This window comes from Strongylocentrotus purpuratus, unplaced genomic scaffold (genome assembly GCF_000002235.5).
Source record: "Strongylocentrotus purpuratus isolate Spur 01 unplaced genomic scaffold, Spur_5.0 spur5_scaffold_15, whole genome shotgun sequence".
Lineage (NCBI taxonomy): Eukaryota > Metazoa > Echinodermata > Echinoidea > Camarodonta > Strongylocentrotidae > Strongylocentrotus > Strongylocentrotus purpuratus.
In genome coordinates, this window is record NW_022145600.1 from 23020728 (window position 1) to 23036786 (window position 16059).

Here is a 16059-nt window from a genome sequence, read left to right on the forward strand (position 1 = left end):
CATTGAATAGATAATACAAATGACATTAATCTTACCGACTCTAAATTATAGGTGCTGCATTACTTCTTTATGCGGTAAAAACTTCATTGTTCAGTAATATCCTAAAAGGCACGTTGGATTTGCCGTTATTGAGTCTTTTTAAAGAGAAGGTGAACAAATAATTGTTGATCTTTTTCATTCTTTTTTATTTAAGTGTGGAAGAATATAGAAGAAAAATAGCCCCTGATTAATATGGCACTTAAAATGCCCTTATAATTCGAAATACACGTATGACAATTAGCAGGAGACGTGATGGGTTCAGTGGTAGAACAGTGGCCTCATAACCGGGAGGTCCCGGGTTCGAAACTAAATCGATGCGCCATTGCACTTTGGTAAGGCATTAATCCTCATTACCAAGTGCTTCGGAGAGGACTTAAAACCTTCAGTCCCCTGGTTGATTACCTACAAGCATACACATGCTTTCTTAGCAGTCAGGTAAAACAAACAAACCAACTAAAGCGAAAGGTTGTGGACCCCGGCGACATGCCTGCAACATGTTTGTGTTGTCCCATAAACACATTTATATGAAAAGTGCATGTGACTTTGAACAAAACTGGACCACGTTCACATCATTTTCATGATCCCTAAACCTCACAGCTTAGCATAATTATACCAATACTTATATTGGTGATCGGCCTTTTCCCATCACTTACGAACAGTCTCTTTCACAATGCAATTACATGACTTGATCTTTACCAAAAAAAAGAAAATTCGACATTTAAATAAACAAAAGAAAAAAATATGTGTGCCAATAAAACGAAATCCCATTATAAATCACCAACAACTCCAATTGTATGACTCTCTTTTTTTATTAGTATTTGGTTGGTAATTTGGAACAGTCGCGAAGAAAAGGATCATTCATTCGTTTGTTTTGTTATACGATTTTAAAACGCAGAAAAAAGAAGACAAAGGCTAATATTGCGTCACGTGGAAAAATGCTTTTATCCTATTGCTTTAATTGAATTTAATTATGACAAATAGTTTGTTAATAAAAGGCTGCAAGTTCATGAATATTTTTATTATTCACGTTCGACAACAACATACTCCTCTGACAGGACAGTCACGTGTTCATCTGTTCCAGGTGTATTTTTTATCTCCTTTCACTTCCACAGATAAAAAGCTATTTCTTTTTCGACATAATATGAAAAGACATTTTACAGTTTACTCTTATAAAAAGTGCATGTTTTATCATCAATTTCGAGATATCTTTTTTCACGTTATATAGAATGATCAAGTGCGCCCATTTATTGGAAGATTAGACCGAGGTTGAAATTACGCATTATCACACCTTCGTTAAATGGATTGTCAATTACAAACGTATTTATTAAAGAATGATGTGACATAAAAACCTATATTCTAAAAAGAAATAGAATATTGGAAAATCCGAAGCACGTCTCTCTCTCTCTCTCTCTCTCTTTAGTTCCATTTGACAATATAGTTAATTCATATGCACAAACACATTGAATAGATAATACAAATAAAATTAATCTTACCGACTCTAATTCGCAGGTGCTGCATTACATCTTAATGCGGTAAAAGCTTCATTGTTAAGTAATATTCTAAAAGGTGCGTTGGATTTGCTGTTATTGAGTAAATAGATCGCTGTCGCTTATATTCAAAAAGCATTTAGCTTTCATATTGGTAATCCAAACCGGTCAACGTCATGTAACCTTGCAGTCTTTTTAAAGAAAAGTTTAACAAATAATTGTTGAGCTTTTTCATTCTTTTTATTTTATTGTGGAAGGGTATAATAAAAAAATTATCCCTAAAAGTGTGGCCCTCAAATTTCGAAATACATGTATGACAAGAAGCAGGAGACGCGATGGCTGAGTGGTAGAGCAGTGGTCACCTGCCTGCATCATTTATATGAAAAGTGCATGTGACTCTGAACAAAACTGGGCACATCATTTTCATGATTGCAAAACCTCACAGCTTAGCATAATAATTATACCAATACTTATATTGGTGATCGGCCTCTTGAGGATTTCCCATCATGTTCAAATGGGTTTTTTTCACAATGCAATTACATGAATTGTTAAATGAAGAAAAGAAAACAATATCTTTGCCAATAAAACTAAATCCCGATACGAATCATCAACAACTCCAATAGTATGAGTCTCTCTTTATCAGTAATTGGTTCGAGACACACAAATCTGCTGTTATCCTTTTTTTAGAGTAAAATATTATTCAAACTGTAAGGGTGAATATATAGCTCTCTAGATTTGCCTTATATCAAGTTTTATAGAGCAATTCATGTACTATATATATGTTTAACCGTATTTTAATTCTTATTTTCGAGAAATACAACTTAAAGAGGTATGCGATTACACAACCTTTCTCATGACGTTACCATGATGCATAACATTTTGAAACAGTCGCGAACAAGGATCATTCATTCGTTTATTTTGTTATACGGTTTTAAAAGGCAGGGAAAAACAAGACTGGAACAAAGGCTAATATTGCGTCACGCGGAAAATGATCTTAATCCTTTTGCTTCAATTGAATTTCATTTTGACATATTTATTTTGTTAATAAAAAGGTTTCACGTTCATGAACATGTTCATTCTTCGCGTTCGACACGAAACAACAAACTACTCTGACAGGACAGTCACGTTTTCATCTGTTCCAGGTGTATATCGGATCTCCTATCACTTCCACAGATACAAATCTACTTCATTTTCGACGTTTAACTTCGAATAACCTTCAACTTTTCGTCACAGTCAAGATTATAAACTCAGAAAGAGCAATGGATTGTTCAAGAGTTGTTTTCATCTTCGCGTCGGTTATCTTGTTCTTTTTTTTCATTGGCCTTTCCAGCTCAACTAAGATGGGAGGTAAGTCACATTCATAGGAAGATGGATGGTCGAGGACTGTGGATCGAGGTGGTCGAGGACTGTGGATCACATGGTTCGTGGTTCGAGTCTCGCCACGACACCAATGTTCTTTGGCAAGACATTAATATACATTTGCCATACTCGACCCGGGTGAGGGACATGGCTTCCTGTCAGGAATTAGTTCCTTGAAACGCTAGAGCGCCATAAAGGGAGCCATCCTAAGCCCGGGGTAATAATAATTGTGGAGGGCCAGGAGTGTCAGGTTTGACAGCATGAGAGCTACACAAGAACCTTCTATTATTATTATGCTCATTATTATAATTATTATAACTATTACTATTATAATTATCATTATTATTAATAATCATTATTGTGCCCTCACCTACCATAGATCTCCTTTGCTAATTTGGTTTTTTTTAAAGTTATCATTTCCATTAAAGCGATCATCGTGAAATGTGTTTAACCATAATGCGAATCAGTTTATGAAGTGTATGATTGAACATAAATTTAATCACGTATACTCTCTTATACAACAACAAAATTATGTGATATTTGTGATATAATTGGATTGAGAATGTTCTATGAGATGCCTTTAAAAAACATTTTTGCGACGTTTAGAAATGTTTCCTCAAGATAGGTTCAGATATGTTGCTAAATGTAATGTATACACTTTTTTTTTCTTCAAAAACATGACAGATCAAAGCTATACAAAAAATACAAAATCAAAAGAATCATTTTTACGCTTCTAATAACCCCATAATAAAGAAAAAATATATGAATGTAAACCCAGACTTTGAATTTCCTCAGTGATCAAAATTGCTCCTAAATGCAATGTTCCAAATAAAGAAAATGTTTTGCTAAAAAAAGACAAGTTATTCATAAAAGGGAGTTGCTATAATGCGACTCGCCTCCCCACCCCGCCTTCTCCCCTCCCACCCCACTCCCCCCCCCCCCCCCTCAGATTTAACGGATTAATACCCGAGTCGTCTCCATTGCGTTCCTAGCGCTTAAGAAATATTTCAATTCTTCCTGGTTCAGCCCCTTCAATTTTCGGCTCATTACGCCACTGCTACAATGTATTTGCAACCATTCAGATTTAAAAATTAAAAATAATTATCAATAAGATTTTAAATATTCTCAGAACAGAGGACTGAGTACTGTATTTTTTAGACTTATACTAGACAAATCTGTTTGGCACGAACTTTATTCTTATCCGTTTGGTCACTTTTGAAACTTTCGAGCATCCAGAATGGATTTTTGTTTAAATAAAAGTAATTAGAAATGAGACTTACACATTGCTATGTCTGGTCTTTTCTATTGTATGGAGCAGAAACATGGACATTATCAAAAAATATGGAAAGGAAAATCACATCTATTTAAAATTAGATGTACATAGGAATGATGAGGATATAATGGAAACTAAGACTCAATTATACTTTACATACTGTACATAGATATGAGGATATAATGGAAAACAAAATATCCTGATAGGAATGGTAAAGAAAGGCGAAATACTTTCGCCACATTAAAAGACACCAGAATCCATTGAAAGATTCATTGGAAGGAAAAGTAGAAGGTACCAGAACTGAGGGAAACCAAGAACCAACTGTAAACATTAAGACATGGAGTGGAATGACACTGCAAGATTGTACTAGAATGGCAGAGAAGAGAAAAGTTACAATCAACCTCCGGGTTGATAGACGATACCTTGATAGTTAGGGATCGCTTCCTTTGGGGCTCGATCCAGACCAAATTATCGTCAAATATACTCAAAAGTAGTCGTTGAATCAATGATAATATAATAAAGATAGTACTGTTGGATACAATGCAAGGCGCTCAAGGCGCTCAAAAATTATTCTTGGAAAGTGCTTTACACCATTTTTTTTTGTTTTGAGGATTGATTCCACTCTACTCGAAGCGAGGTGATCCCTGATATGACTTTCCAGGCGCGTACACAGGGGGGGGGGGGGGGCTTTGGTATTTTTATTTGTGTAAACCACCCCCCCCCCTCTTTGGATTTTTTTTTTTTAATTATAAAAAAAAAAAAAAAAAATTATTCCCATGGCTGACCTAAAAAGTTGACCTTACCCCCCCCCCCCCAACGGAGCCAAATGTCAAATTTCGAGACCAAAAAAAAAAGTGTCCTCTTCCCCCCCCCCCCCCCCCCCCCCCCCCCTCTTATTCAGCGGCTGGCTGGCTGAGTCGTTGCGAAATTTTTGACCCCGATTTATAAATGTTAAACCCCCCCCCCCTTGAAAAATCCTGCGTACGCGCCTGTGATTTCCCTCCCACCCCCCCCCCCCCTCCCCCAAAAAGGACTCCAATATTTAAATATTGTACTATCTCTCTTTTATTCGTTTAGAATCGGATTCACCTTCGTCCTCTGGTGATTGTGACAATCCCACTTTAACATCCATGTTTAAAGGGAAGAATAGACAGGTAAATAACGATGTTATTCTTATTCTTGCATCCATATAGTAGGAGACCAGCCTATAGGTAAATTCAACTATACAACTTTTAAAAGTAAAAGTGCTTACCTTGACCATGTACATTCAAGATGGCTGCCGTACGGTGACAAACATCTAACAACGTCTTATCCATAGGTTTGGGGGACATTTCGAGGTTATGGCAGCCACTTTTGATTTTAAAAGTTGCTTAGTTGAATTTGCTATGTCAGAAAACATATTATTAGACACTAAAATCATTAGAATCGAACGATGTTAACTGTGTTGGTGAATTTCTAAAGTGCATTGACCTTTTTGACCATAGCGCCCTCATTTAAGGTCGGAGGTATAACAACCTATACATTTTCGGAATCCTTATGACCAGACGGGTAATTTGATATGCAATTTAATAAGGTTAACTGTGTTAGTGAATTTGACCACCAGTCAAAAATGTGTTGACCTTTCAACGGTTTTTTTTTTTTTTACCATAGCGCCTTCATTTAAGGTCGGAGGTATAGCAAACTATACATTTTTGAATCCTCATGACCAGACGAGTAATTTGATGTGCATATTGACACGATTGGAACTATTTGAATTTCTATTCCTGTATGACCTTTGTTGACCCCTCACGAAAATGCCTGGGATTTTCAAGGGGCAGCCCAAGCCCAATTGTTCGGTATTCATCAGGGAACACAAAAACACTTTCAAACAGAGATTGGTCACGGGACCTACAGGCTGGTCTCCTACTAGTATACATGTATATTTGAATCCTGCATCCATCTATACGTAACCATAGAACATATCAATGAAATGCATTTGCCAAATTTGAAAAATGGTGATCGTGACATTCTCACTTTGCGTGTTTAAATGGGAAATAGACAGGTTATAACGAATTGTATACATAATATGTATTATTATAATATAGCCACCCCCTTAATTGGAAGCGACTTTTCACACCAGTCTGCAGTGCAAAATTGTCTAACAAGTCGATAAAAGGTCCTCATGTTTTGGGGATTAGTACAAATCTAAGAAAAAGAAAAACACGATTTTTGTTTAAAGCGATGGTGTGGGTGTGCTCGAACTGAAGAAAAAAAACCTTTGGTTGGTTTCACGGGTTTTAAGTTTTGAATTAATTGAGCAACGTCTCTCATAAAATAATGACCTGCGGGACACTTACACGGCAGTCCAAGAAAAACATGAGTATCTTCTTTTTTTCAGGAATTTCTCATATCTCATGTTCCTATGGCAATGCAAGGAGCTACAAATCAGTATTGATTATGTTTACAAATTTGTAAATATCTTTATATATTGTATCCATAGTGCTGCGTTAACGTTCTGATCGGTTGTCAATTCAACTTTTCCACAATAACAAAATAGTCCGAGAGTAGTAAAATTATTCGTTCATATAAAGCTTTCGTGCAGAATTAAGCCGCAAACATAAAACATGTAGGTGCTTTTAGACATTACCTAACAGGTTTTCAGAATGATGACCTTATACGTGATTTTATTTCATTTATTTTGTAGAAGAGAGATGCGCAACCCCAAAGTAAGTAAGATCTACATTTTTTTTAATGAAATAGCGATTGAATACATTTCACAAATTCTGAAAAAGGGATAGAACAAATAACTGCAAGCAAGAGTGCTTTAAAGACGCCTAAATGATGACTTCGCTATTCAATACAGTACGATCCCATGACTTAGGCCTGTAGTAAAGAACCTAAGGGCAAATAAAAGAAATACCTGGATTTCGTCCCTTCTCATTCTCTTAAAGCCCAATTGCACTAGTTTGGCCAGGAGGGATTAGATCTCCCTGCATATGGTCACTGACAGGTGGTTATTTCATCAAAACAGCTCTCAATTAACATTTTTTTTAAAAGATCATGTGGGGCCAATGGTCACCGATTAGGCATTTTTTGCCATATAGAGGGCACACGTAGCTATAAGTAGTGTAGTGGGGCTTTAAACAACCCGCCTAAATTTGTTTTTGTTCTGAAATGAAAATACACCCTAAAACTGGGTACATGTAAGCAGTACAACAAAAAACGTTGATATATTGCAAACCTAATTCAAATTCAAATGTGGTTAAGAAAAAAGTATGGAGAAAAAGTGTCAATAGCATATAATTATGTGTGCAGGAAATATTTATATCCAATGTTAAATATCAAAAAATGAAACCCATCTTTTCACCCCTATCAATCAAATTGTTTAAATCATGTTCTCTTAATGCCATTCTTTTTCCATCCACTGGTATCCCAGGTGAAACAAACATGCCGACAGCGTCAACAAATGTAAGTTATCAACAACGGGGTCATATATATGACATATAAACATTCACTGAGAACACTTTGATCTAAAAAAAAAAAAAAAAATGAATAACTAATGTATTTTCTAGATAAGATCGTTTATAACATCATAAATTGACATAACGTTCATCTTGTAGTTTATTAATTCAATTTACTCACTAGTTTAATCACTTATTCATTCATACATTCATTCATTCATTTAATTTATTTTATATATTTGTTCAACGTACTTTTGACATGGGTTATTCTTTTTCTCACTTACAAATAAAAGTATCAGACATCGTTTAAGAGTTTAATAATCTATTGTGGGTATACTGACGGAACAGAGTTGTATATTTATGTTTGATAACAGGCCGCTTCTGACAATCGGACTCCAACACCAGGTAAATATTCACAACATTGTGTGGAGGTGCCGTGGTATATGTGGAGGTGTCATGGTCTAGTGGTGTATTCACATGACTCCCAATCCTAATGTTTAAGGTTCGAATACAAGCCCGGCACCAATGTCCTTTGGCAGGACATTTATCCATATTCGCCACTTCCCATCCAGTTGTAAATGGGTACCAAGCAATCGGTAGGGAAAAAATAATTGCAGGGCCCTCTGGAAGAACAGCTCTGAAGCTGATGAGGCTTCTCTTTGTAAACCAAAATTATGATTATTATCATGATTGTTATTATCATTATTAAATATAAGACAAATCCAGATAAAATACTATAAGTTATGATAATACAGCGGATTTTTTTTTTATTAGGCTTATGTAACTGTTATCATTTCACTATTAATTACTATCCTTATTAGAAGTAGTAGGAGCACTCTTATTATCGTAACTATTATTGTTCTTTTTGTTGTTAATATTATTATCATTAATTATTATATAATGATAATAATAATTATTATTCTATCATCATCGTCGTTGTTATTATCATTATTATCATCCTGGATCCACGCCTATTTAATGGTTGAGCTAACGCTAGAAGTAACATTCAGGTGTCGTTAACGGGGGGGGGGGAAACAGTTCGTCTTCAGGAGAATAAATGTATAATATACATACATGTATGTGGGGCAATAGGAAAGTTAGCCGAGGTATGAATCCGTTGCCTTATAATGTAATTGCAAAACGATATTCAATCTAGGTCTATATGGTAAGGTCAGATTTGTTTTTCCTTTCCGTACATTACAAGCATACGTGGTCCGACAGAAGACAGCCCTCTTCAAACGTATCCTCCAAGGATGGCGTCTTCAGAATCACGTGATCAAAACCAAACAAGGACTGTCATTGGTCATGTGCGGTACCGAGTGTAACACGCGAGATGACTGCGTGTCATTTAACTTCGGCAACGATTTGTGTGAGCTCAACCGGGTGGTAGACGGCACAGGTTTCAGTAGAGACGACTTTGTTAAAGACGTGGGATTCAATTATTATGAGGAATAGACTTTGAGTCTACGTTTTGCCTTGAACCTATTAATCATCATTATAATGGTTTGCAAAAGCAGGTGACTAACATTAAAGGTAATACAAAGTTTTGGTATGGGGTCATGAATTTGGTTGAAATGAACATATTGGAAGCATATACGATCCTACAATATTCAGTGAGCGTTGTCGCGGTTGAAATTGAGTCTTAAAATTATAAAATTGTAAATAATACACTCTTTTTGTTGTATAGCTCCCTCTCAAGACCAAGATATCAATTAAGCGATAAAACAATGTTTCTTGACTAAAATCGACCAATTTGCTATTCTAGTTTGGAAGTTATATATCACATCTACATATTCTTAGATTGTCATGGTCGCAGCTACCATTGTGCGACCGTAGGCGCTATTTGAAACTTATCAAAATTTACTGGTAAATGTTTATATTCAATTTTTCTCGAAAGCAGAAGTGTTTTAGAGGCTAACTTTTCTAGTGCTTATAATACATCAACAGGGGCATCCAAATTGTAAAGAATCACTATCCACCCAAGTTTAAAAATTTCCCAGAACTTTGCATTACCTTTAAGAATGTACATATATATCGTATCTACTTCTAGTTATATCATTGTCTTATTATACGAATTGAGATTATGAGTAATCAAAGAGATTTGTTGATTTACTACTCTTCATGAGTATAACAAAACTTTAGAAGAAAAATGGCACTGTTCATGTGAATATAAGTTTACTTAAAATGATCAATATCAGTTTAACCTGACAAATAGTGTCACAATCGCTAACACATTCAAGTATTTGTTTTGCCATGATTTAGAGTACATGGCTGTATGTAAATAATTCTTTATTTGATTGTGCGAATTCTGTATTTATTACACTGTTAAAATTGTAAAATTAAAAGATTTAAAACACGCCTTTTATGTCCGACTACTGCCATTATGAAATGGGACGTTCTAAAGAAGAAAAAAGGCGCTTTTAAGAAGTGAATGGAAATACACTTCATCCATTATAAGTACAGCAATGAAGAGACCATTCGCGCGAAAAAGTTCGACTTGACTTATTCAATATTTGACTTTTGAATCATCTTTTGAACATAGGCTTACAATTTCATGAATTCCAACATGACGGTATTAATCTGATAAGGTATACACAAACACGTAACGCACACCCACTTACATACACAAAGAAAATACTGAAGGTTTGATGTTTATGTTCTCAATCTTCATGCCTTTAATGTTGGGGCTCTAAAAATAGATTTTGATTTAAAACAATGGGTAAACCTAAATAATAAATGTTTAAAAATAGGGCCTCAGATTTAGCTGATCTGAATCATATTCCGTATGACTAGGTGCAACTATAATAGGACACATCTTTGTTCTAAGAGATCGGTTTTCTACAGAGTATTTCCCCAGTTAGTTACTATGTCCCTTTTTGCAGTCAACATCAAATTGTAAAATCTGTGGAATTTTAACATTGGCAGTGTCCTAGTGTTCAATTATGCAAGGAAACCCGTTTACATTCTAGACTTCACTCTCAGACAAAATTGAGTGACTGACTGACATTTTTTTCTTTGGTAATAACATACATAAAATAAGCTACAGATAACAGGTACACGAGCATTTGTCTACATAAATAACACACTACTTGTAATGGCCAAAATTGAACTGATTGAATCTTTGTGCAGCAGAAAACGTACAACCATTCGGTAAAAGGTTTTTACTTAAGTGATAGCAATCACTCAAGTCGATTCGACAACTAATGGTCGTTATATACCTCTCTTTAGAAATCAAGCCATCTGATTAGTCGAAATTGGAGTCGTGATTTTACCCATTCCCGTAAAGAAACGAACAATGCCAGGAACGTTTAATAGTTCATGAGTGAATTACCCAAAAGATTCCAGGTAGCGGGAAAATAGTACAATTTTAATGAGATCCACATTGGTTTCGTGTTAGAACCGTTGGCGTTTGCCATAAACATAATCAATGTAATAACAGACTAAGTTAGATAATGTCTGGAATATTTTAAAACTAACTAAATCAATCGTTAGCAGGGTGGTGATAAGGGTGGGGCAGTATTTGGTAACAAAAATAACGGGAGGGGATATTTTAATAAATTTTAATGATTTTTGTTTAGTTTTAATTAATTTAGTTTATTACATGTACAATGTATTTTAATTAAGCCTTACTATTTTGCCATATCATTACTTATCATATTATTGTTATGTATATATTGGACTATCCAACCGTTTTATCATTCTATTAATGTTATGTAAGTCTTTTATTTTGTTATATTGTGTTATTGTTTTTATGATGATTTTCGAAAATAAAACAAACAAAGCGAAACTTACTTTGTGCGAGCGCGGATACCATACAGTGCTTTTTGTTTGCGATTCCCAAATAATTGTAATATTCAGTCATCTTTCCAGCGAAAATTAACAGTGTCTCCGATTTTCTGTGATGTTGTATCCAATCTTTACTAAAAAAAAAAGAAAAAGTAAGAGGACATATATAATTTTTTTTTGTCCAAAAGATTTCGCAACGACTCAGCCAGCCGCTGAATAAGCGTGGGGGGGGGGGGGGGGGGGTAAAAGGACATATATATAATTTTTTTTTGGCCCCAAAATTTGAAAATTTGCCGAATCGACATTTCGTTCCGTTGGGGGGGGGGGGGTTATGGTCACCTTTTTAAGTCACCCATTGGAATAATTTTTGTTTACCCCCCCCCCCCCCCCCCCCCCCCCGTGTACGCGCCTGTGTGTACCTTTCCTTATGTTTCCCCATTTCTCATTTTCTATTATTTTACGTTATTGAATATACATATTTTTTTTTTTTCTTATTTTATCTTTCCTTATTTATTTTTAATTCTTCTTTTATATTTTCTGTCAATGTTTTGGGAAAATTAACACAAAATCAGCTATTCATTATGTAAGATGTAAAACTAGTTATTCTTTAGTCATACTAATTGTTTTCCTCTCATTTCCATTTTCTGTTCATGACTTTCAACCAGCCCACGACTCCTTTATTCATAGTGTATCATTATTTAGGACATTATATAACCCCGACTCATCCTCATCCCATGTCATTCATATTGGTTTACCTTACACCCATGATCCTTCTTCTTTCTTTCTGTATTAGTCCTTATGTTGGTTACTTTGCCCTTTAATATGTACATATGCAAATACATGTATGTTATAAAAGTTATACCCAGAGAATTCTGCTGTGCAGGCAAATAAATTAGAGGACTATTAGACTTCTTCGTGTCGACATCTTTCATTTTGAGTTTTTATTGAGCTACATAATCTTTATGTTCTTCATATAATTGATTTGGTGCTTTCACTGGCTGTTTCTTTGGTTGATTTCGATTCGTTTGTGATTGATTGTGGGGTGCCTCAACGTTTATTTTTAGTATGTGAAACTGATACCACTCCCTAGGCGTATCGAGGCCATCATGATCTTTCCTTATCCACTACTGTAGGCCAAATGCACATTGTCAGTCTCACTCTAAAACAAAGAAACTTTTGAACCTATTTTGTTTTTGTAACGCTAAATTGCACATGATAAATTCAAATGATTAATTGCTTTACAGGTAATGCAAAATATTCTTGTAAGCTCAACTACAAGAGCATGTAAAAAGAAAACCAAAATCTATTTAAACATAGAGAGAATCGATCAAAGTAGAAAAAAAATCTGATTTCTTTTTTAAAAATCAGAATTTTGTACAACCCTCAAATCCTTTGTTTCGCATTTCATTAATTTAGGCAAATTAGCCATTTTGATACGCATAAGGCCATTGTGATCTTTCCTGATTCACTACTGGAGGCCTGTACAACTAGTCGTGCAAAACAATACCCAATCAATACACAATATTTGAACCTCATAATATTTTGTTACGCAAAAATAACTAGCTTCTTCCTTTCAAAGAAAAATTAGTTAACTGCTAAATGCAAAACATCTTCGTGTTTCCCGCTACGCAAACAAGTTTTAAACGCACTCAAAAATACACCCAAAACCACACAAGAAAATCCCCCAAATCAAACGACACTTCCCCAAACCCTGTGTAGGACACATTTATTTTCATTTAAGCACATGATGGTCCAAGTGTATACAATCCGCATACATTTAATTTTATTACTTAAATATTACTTATATGGCCTATTATGGGATTCACCTTTTGAAATATCCAGATTTGGGAATTGGGCTACTAAGCCATTGCTAAGCCATTGCTTCTTTGGCGTCTGTTTTGGCCTATATAAAGAATGCAAAAGCTAACTAAATGATCAGCAGGCACGTAGCCACCGGGGGGGGGGGCACGTGCCCCAAAACGATTACATGTGCCCCCCCCCCCCCCAAAAAAAAAAAAAAAAAAAAAAAAAAATCAAACTCTGGCTACGTGCCTGATGATCAGTGAATACGTACATATTCAATGATCAAGCAGAAACTATGTCAACTGTCATCAAAGTTTGAACATTTTGTTTTAGGCCTAATATCATTAATTTCTGCAGTTATAAACAAATTGAAGGTAAATAGCATGATGCACATGCATAAACACTGTTTTTCTGTTTTACAAAATCAATTTTATGACTCCCAAATTTTGCAATTACAGTGTGTGCTTTATAGATCGAGGGCCTACAATTGAACCAAAACATGTTATTTTGCAGCGGTATAATCACAACAGATTACCTGAATTATCACATTACCTCAATCCAAAATTTTAGAGCTAGCACCAATGATTTAACACGGGCGCTATCATTATTTTAAATATAACTAGCGCGAAGGAGCGAGCCGTTCTACGCAAAATAAAATAAAAACAATGATTTGACCGTGTTATATCAGAAAACGGATGCACAAATTGGTCTGAAAACAGTACCTGTATTCTCATTCTTTAACAGCTCTGCAAATAGTATATTTTATGAACATAAAATCAATATAATGCGTAAATTCAAACTGCATTTCATTGCTTAATTTTACTTCCAAAATGAATCGGCGAGCCCGTGATCGGCGTGCCCTGCGTAAATCATGCACAACACTAATAGTGGTAGGCTAAAAACAATTCGATCGTCACTTTTGAGATTTTCAACACCCAGTTTGATAGTCCAAACGTTGAAATATCACTCTGAAAAATCTACGCAACATCGGTAGATAGTCACATATCAAAATTAAAACAAAAATACATAATGATGTTACATGAAACTAATCATATTAATCGGATTGTAACCAGCCTTTTATGACACTAACCGTTTTCAACGACGGCGACCGGCGAAAAGAGAACGAACGTGCATGGCGCGCGCACTGCTAGTATGCCGACTTCGAAAGACTTTCGACCAATCAAATTCCTCAATATCGCTTTCGTAGTTGTAATGAGTCTTCGATTCAGCCTGCCCTTCGTCTTTCGTAGTTTTGATCGCATATCAAAACATTAATAAGTTGTTTATTCAAGATGATGAGAAATCTACTCAAACTAATGAGTCTCGAGTTCAAAAATATTTGAATAGGCTTTCTATTTATTAAAAAAAAATGAATAGGCACATTGGAAGTCCACCCTGATTAAGTTGGTTTTAAAAACAAGCAGAAAATGAGAGAAACAGGTCATACATACATACATTCATATTGATATTTATATAGCGCTTTACATTAGTAAATAAAACAGAACAATTATTTTGCTCTCCAAATGGATACACTGTTACTTTGATGTGTAAAGCTGTGTAATGTAGGATAATCAAAAAAAGTTGTGAGCACTGACTTTTCTTCTTCTTTTTTGCCCCCGGAAATTTGAAAATCGCGTGGCGATATTTCGCTCGGTGGGGGGGGGGGGGGGGGGGGGGGGGGGTAGCAACAACAAAAAAGGTAAATTTCTGATAACAATTTTTTTTATTTTTATGGCTCGTCCTCCCCCCTGGATCCACGCCTGGGCTGCACGAAAGTTTGAATGTTTGAGCAAAACCTATACAAAAAAATAAGAAAGTTGTGACTTGTAAAGGTACGATCAGTTCAAATCTCAGTGACGTTTCTTTCAAGGTCCCCTCCCATTTGCCCATGTATACTAAACAAAACTTTAAAATATTTTCCCGTAAGAAATATTTGAAAATTGTTCCGTGGGCATATTTCCGGTTGAACGAGTCGACACCAATTAAATTGCATAATGATATGGGGTGCGTGCATTTCTATGATTTTATACAATTTATCTGAACTTACAACCCCGCCCCCCCCCCCCCAACTCAGTGTTATTTAGGGTACGCGTATGCTTGTTCCCTCTTTTTGAAAGCACCTCCTATCATGAGGACTGCCAACATTTCCGAATCCCCCTTTCGCGGGCTTTTCGCGGGCTTTTCCTGCCTTGGAGACCCCCTTAATCCGGAAAAATGCTCAATGTACCCCCCCCCCCCTAAATTCGGAATATTTTCTCAGGAGTCCAAAGAGATGAGAGAAAAAAAAGAAAAAACACCCCATTTAAAAAAAAAATCTCCGGGTGAAAAGTTAATACACCCCTTTGTTTACAATTCTCGGGCCGGACTTTGTCGCACGAAAAGTACCCCTTTACCGGACATTTTGGTAACACGCATGGGGTCCGTCCGTTCTCGGAGTGGGGGGGGGGGGCGGGCTTACAACATGTATTAATCACTGATGATTTAGTTGTATGCAATTCATTTTTGAAAATACTACAAAATATAAATTGCCAATTATCGGACATTTCACTACTTTGTATAAATTACATTTATAAGGGCAACATTAATGGGATAGTTGAGTTCTGTTGATTGATCGAAAAAGCCACGCTTCAGAGACGGCTAAAATATACATAAATATAACGGTTTATAATATTTGTGTACCACCACAACATAATGTTCGAACCCCCCCCCCCCTCAAATTTTGTTTTGTGTGTGTTTTGGAGAACCCCGCCCCCGGGCCCCATCAAGTTATTGATGAGGTTTAATGACCCACAAAAAGGGCACTAATGATCGACACGGTTTTGATCCTATAGAGCCTCACAGTTACGAGGCCAAATTTGCCACTGACTGTACA